The sequence below is a fragment of the Bison bison genome, unplaced genomic scaffold, assembly GCF_000754665.1.
Source record: "Bison bison bison isolate TAMUID 2011002044 unplaced genomic scaffold, Bison_UMD1.0 scf7180017864166, whole genome shotgun sequence".
Lineage (NCBI taxonomy): Eukaryota > Metazoa > Chordata > Mammalia > Artiodactyla > Bovidae > Bison > Bison bison.
This window is the reverse complement of record NW_011494738.1, coordinates 2552756-2558988: the sequence shown is the minus strand read 5'-3', so window position 1 is coordinate 2558988 and position 6233 is coordinate 2552756. Positions and strand designations below refer to the sequence as shown.

Below are 6233 nucleotides of genomic sequence, written 5' to 3'. Positions count from 1 at the left end.
TAAAAAATTTAAAAAAATTTAAAAAAAAAAAAAAAAGATATAATGCAAACAGGACACTTGCCCTATAGGCAAAATAGGTATTCACTACAGTTGTAAAATTTTTAGAGTGCTAGAAAGGTCCCCTGCTTGACACTAAATATCTTCTCACTCAGTGAGCTACTGCCTAAAGCCTTACCATTAATATTCAAGCTTTTCATTTTAAAGTCTAAACCAGAAATACATTCTCAACCATGGGCCATCTTGCCTGCCAAGGGACATCTGGCAACGTCTGCAGACATTTTTGATTGTCACAACTTGGCTGGCAAACGGGGAGGGGAGTAAGGCTGCTACCACCATCTAGTGGACAGAAGCCAGGGACACTACTAAACATCAAAGGATACGCAAGATAGCCCCGCACAACAAAGGGTTACCCGGCCCAAAATGTCAACAGCACCAAGGCTTTCAGAAACTGGCATACACTCTGCTGAAATGCAAAAGCATAATGTTTTTAACTTAATGTAGGATAAACAAGCCCTCCACTTCAGTCCAATCAAGCCTTTTTTCCCCTCTACTCCTCCACCATGCTGCCAAATACACTGCTTACTTACTTCTCCTCATCATCTACAACTCCTCAAAGCATTTACTTAACTGGTACAGCTTTCTCTTGACTTCTTTGATATCTCAGTTTTCTGACTTTCTTTCTTTACAGGGCATGCCTCCCCAGTCCATTTTGTTAATTCTTCAATGCTGTTCAGTATCTAATGTTGCAATGACTCCTCTTCCTTTTGTTATCCTCATTTTTTCCCTCAAGGATTGCAACCAGCACTATGGCTTTAAATATACCTACGTGCATATAGGGCTCCCCAGGTGACGCTAGAGGTAAAGAACCCTCTTGCCAATGCAGGAGACAAAAGAGACGCATGTTCAATCCCTGGGTCAGGCAGGAAAAAGGAATGGCAACCCACTCCAGTATTCTTGCCTGGGAAATTCCAAGGACAGAGGAGGCTGGTGGGCTACAGTCCATATAGTCACAAAGAGTTAGACACGACTGAAGCAACTTAGCACACAGGCACATGCAAATAACATCAGAATTTATAACTCCAGCTCTGACCTCCCCACCTGTGCCTCAGGTTTAATCAACATGTTAGCTCTACTTGGATGTCTAACTGATGACATCTAAAACTTAACATGTCCAGTAAATCAATTATACTCCAATTAAAATTAATTTTAAAAAGTAATAAGTATAATATCCAAAATAGAACCATTGATTCCAAAATTATTATTATTGTAAGCAAACCACATATATAAAATGTTAATAACTGGAGAATCTAGGCTTGATTCTTTTTTTTTTTTTTTGCAGAACAACAATAATTTAATTACAACTCAAAATTTTTCCACTACATTTTTTCACCTTAAGTCACAAACTTAACACACATTGTTTAATTTGAACACTTAAGGAAAACAGACACTGAGGGAAAACAGTTTTATAATCCGTTAAAGTGGAACAGACATTTCATATGTAGTGGCACTTCCTCAGTGAATGCTCAGTCTTTCATTTGTTCTTTTTTTTTTTAATTTTATTTTATTTTTAAACTTTACAATATTGTATTAGTTTTGCCAAATATCGAAATGAATCCGCCACAGGTATACCTGTGTTCCCCATCCTGAACCCTCCTCCCTCCTCCCTAGGCTTGATTCTTACAAATAAATTTTATGTAAGTCTGAAATCACTTCAAAATAAAAAGTAAAACAAACAGAACACATGATTCCCATCAGCCCACATTATTTTCTTCCCTGTTTCAGTAAACTTCACCACCAGTTCCTCATAAAACATAGTTGTTTAGTCGCTCAGTCAAATCTGACCCTTTGCAGCCCCGTGGACTGCAGCACACCAGGCTTCCCTGTCCTTCACTGTCTCCCAGTTTGCTCAAACTCCTGCCCATTGAGTCAGTGGTGCCATCCAACCATCTTGTCCTCTGTCATCTCCTTCTCCTCCTGCCCTCTATCTTTCCCAGCATCAGGGTCTTTTCCAATGAGTTGGCTCTTCACAATAGATGGCCAAAGTATTGGCACTTCAGCTTTAGCATCAGTCCTTCCAATGAATATTCAGGGTTGATTTAGGATTGACTGGTTTGATCTCCTTGCAGTCCAAGGGACCCTCAAGAGTCTGCTCCAGCACCACAGTTCAAAAGCATCAATTCTTCGGCACTCAGCCTTCTCTATGGTCCAACTCTCACATCCGTACATGACTACTAGAAAAACTATAGCTTTGACTATATGGACCTTTGTCAGCAAAGCATCATTAATTCATCTCTGTAAGAACATGCCACATCTAATCCAGCAGGAAATTCAAGATATTCTACTCAAAAAATACATTCCAAAGTAGACTATTGCTCCCCATTTCCACAGCTTCCTAACTGGTCTCCCAGTCGCCACACTTAGCCCCTACATTAGCTTCCTAGCACTGTCATACAAACTACCACAAACCTGGTAGCTTAAAACAACAGAAAGGTACTGCTTCACAGTTCTAGAAGTTAGAAGTCTGAAATCGAGGTGTCAGCAGAGCCAAAATCTCTCTGAAACTTCTAGGAGAGGATTTGTCCCTATCTCTTCCTAACTACTGGTCGCTGCTGCTGCCGCTAAGTCGCTTCAGTCGTGTCCGACTCTGTGTGACCCCATACACTGCAGCCCACCAGGCTCCCCCATCTCTGGGATTCTCCAGGCAAGAACAGTGGAATGGGTTGCCTTTTTCTTCTCCAATGCATGAAAGTGAAAAGTGAAAGTGAAGTCGCTCAGTCGTCTCCGACTCCCAGCGACCCCATGGACTGCAGCCTACCAGGCTCCTCCATCCATGGGATTTTCCAGGCAAGAGTACTGGAATGGGGTGCCATTGCCTTCTCCTAACTACTGGTGGTCGCTGGCAAATTCTAGTTGGTTTGTAGACACATCACTCCAATCTCTGCCTCCATCCTCTCTGTGTCCAAATTTCCTTTTTCTTATAAAGACATTAGACATTGTATTGGGGCCCACTTTCACTCATTATGACCTTAACTTTACATCTGCAAAGATCCGATTTCCAAGTAAGTTCAGACTTGTAGGTTCCAGGGGTTAAGACTTCAGCATATCCTTTTGTGGAACACAATTCAGCCAACAACATCCCCTACAGTCCATTTTCCACACAGCAACCATAATGATCTTCATGAATGTACATCAGACCACATTGCTCTCCTACTTACAGATCTGTGCCCAGCTGGCCTCTTCCAGCCTCTCAAACTACATCTACAAAGTGCCCTCTTACACTCCATCAACACCAGCCTTCTTTCAATCCCTCCAACACAAGCTTTTCCTGCTAGAAACTACTGTGTGGCTTCCTCCTCATTTCAAATCATAACTAAGCTGTCACTTCCTCACACAAGTCTGACCATCTACCTCAGTAGCATATTTCAGAGTCATTTTCTTTTACATAACCCTAGTTTCTAAGCAGCAATGACCTTTACCAGAAATTATCTTGAGTGTTTTGCTGTTGTTGGAGCTTCCATTACTACAGTCCCAGAGACTAAATCTGGGTAGACAAATACTTTTCATTTCTATTTAGTCAAATACATCTTTTTTCCTCCATGATTTCAGGGTTTCCTCTCTTACAGATCAGGCTTCCCTAGTGGCTTAGTTCGTAAAGAACCTGTCTGCAATACAGAAGACCTGGCTTCAATCCCTAGGACAGGAAAATCCCCTGGAGGAGAAAATGGCAACCCACTCCAGTATTCTTGCCTGGGAAATCCCATGGACAGAAGACAGAGGACAGAGGAGCCTGGCAGGCTACAATCCATGGGGTCGCAAGAGTCGGACACGACTCAGTGACTAAACCACCACCAACGTAACAAGATCACTAAATTATTCCTCTAAATTTTTTCCTATTTTCTTTTTTTATGTGTGTGACAACTGACTAAATTTTTATTAAGGAAGGAGACCCATGATACAATCTTAATACCTATTGTTTTCTTTTTGTTATTCATTTAAGTATCTAATCCATTTGGAATTAATCTTGAACTGAATTAATTGGAACTGTCACCATTGCTCTAAGACAGCATTAATCTCCTCTGACTCCACTCTGCCCTATACTCTGACTATACTGAAAAGCCCTAAGGGACCACCTAGAAGGATGGTCCTGCCTGATAAACTCCTATAAATCCTTAAAACCCCAATCGTAATGTCACTTCTCCTGGCAAGACTTTCTTACCCAATTTCTGTCCTTCCTTATATCTAACATCTACTCTATTATATAATTTAACATCCCTCTACTCTATAATCTATAGTTTATTGCTGTTTTAATCGTTCAGTCGTGTCTGACTCTTTGAGACCCTATGGACTGTAGGCCACCAGGCTCCTCCACCCATGGGATTTCCCAGGCAAGAATACTAGAGTGGATTGCCATCTCCTTCTCCGTTGGATCTTCCCCACCCAGGGGTGGAACCCTCATCTCCTGCATTGGCAGGAGGGTTCTTTACCACTGAGCCACCAGGGAAGCCCATAATCTATAGTACCTGGCTCATAATAAAGTCAGAGAAGGCAATGGCAACCCACTCCAGTACTCTTGCCTGGAAAATCTCATGGATGGAGGAGCCTGGTAGGCTGCAGTCCATGGGGGCACTAAGAGTCTGACACGACCGAGCGACTTCATTTTCACTTTTCACTTTCATGCATTGGAGAAGGAAATGGCAACCCACTCCAGTGTTCTTGCCTAGAAAATCCCAGGGACAGAAGAGCCTGGTGGGCTGCCGTTTATGGAGTCACAGAGTCGGACAGGATTGAAGCGACTTAGCAGCAGCAGCAGAATAAAGTACTTAAACGAGTGCACAGAAGGAATGTGATGTGTTAACTATTTTATCATTACCATAATAGGCTACCATTATTTGTCTGTGTAATTTGCCTTGCTATACCATGAGACAGAGGACAGAGATTCATTTATTTGCCATTTACCAAGCCCACTGTTCACATACACACTAAACATCAATAGGTAAATCAATGAACAGCATCTCAATTCTAGAAAAAATTAATTTTCTTTTATGCCGTGGATTCCTTATGTTAAAAAAGAAACAGGAAACTTTCACAACAAAAAATAGAAAAAGGATGTTCTTCCTGCTTTTTGACTTGGAGCAAATTGCAGGGGCAGAGAGAACACACGACGGACGACAGTCTTTAGCAAATCTAGCACGAAGGTCTACCTCTTCTCACCTCCAGAAAGACAACGAGAAATGCTCTATATTTGACGCTGTATGACCCATTATCAGTTCAGTTCAATCGCTCAATCGTGTCCGACTATTTGCGACCCCATGGACCGCAGCACGCCAGGCCTCCCGGTCCATCAACAACTCCCGGAGTTTACCCAAACGCATTATATTAGAGATTAAAACAATGGCATTTCTTTTAATGACGGGGAGAATGCAAAACTTTGTGTGTTATTTTGAATACGGTGAGAGGTGTCTAAATCTTATGTGAATTCATAACCTTAGGGTCACATGGCCTTGAACTTTAAAGAAACGTATCGGCTTCCTACATAAAACAGCGACACAGCACTTCAACTCTGGGATGAAGGGAGAGCCCCACGTCGGGTAAAAACGCAGGGAAAATCTAGCTGCCCTCCCCAAGAGGAGAGTCTGCATCTGGGCCACCCTCGAAGAAGCGTAGAATTCTTATACGGAAGGACGACCGGTGTTCTCGGCTTAGTATCCCCGAACCCACAGCTGCAGAAACTTAGCCATCTACTCTCTGTTAGTCAGGAGCAGAAAGTACTCAGGTGACCACGACCCACAGTAAAAGGCGGAGAAAAACTTCCAGCGGGAAAGATAAAAGTGAACAGACGCTACGTGCGGAGAAAAGGGAAAACAGGAGCAGCGAGAGGGAAGAGTAGTCAGAAACACCACCACTTCTCACTTCTCTTCGCCACCTCGAATTTTCTCATCTGAATACCTGCACCAGCCCCGCTCTCCGGTGGGGGCTCCATGAGGGTCAAGCCGCCGCCCACTCTGTGCTGAGAGCTGCCCGCCTCCCGGACTCACCAGCTCTCCGTGCTGCTACTTCGCCGCCGCGGAAACGGCTGGCCCAAGGCCCAGTCTTTGGGCGTCCACTCCTGGCAAGCCACTGCGTTCGCTCTCCGCCGCCAGACTGCGGTTGTGGTCAACAAGACAAGCGCTACCGCCGTCCCGGCTTCCGTAGGCAGACGGTTCGGCGGCCCCGGATGTTGATACACCACCTGC

General features: G+C 43.6%; 1 protein-coding gene across 2 annotated transcripts in view; it reads right to left on the bottom strand.

The window, feature by feature from the left end:
• ASB3 (ankyrin repeat and SOCS box containing 3) overlaps positions 1–6223 on the bottom strand; it is a 128457-nt gene extending 122234 nt beyond the window's left edge. Inside the window, exon 1 of one of the 2 annotated variants that reach the window (XM_010841686.1) lies at positions 6036–6223. The gene's annotated coding sequence lies outside the window, so the exon portion shown is untranslated. The other variant, XM_010841687.1, reaches the window with a different exon arrangement.
• Between the last annotated feature and the right edge of the window lie 10 nt (positions 6224–6233).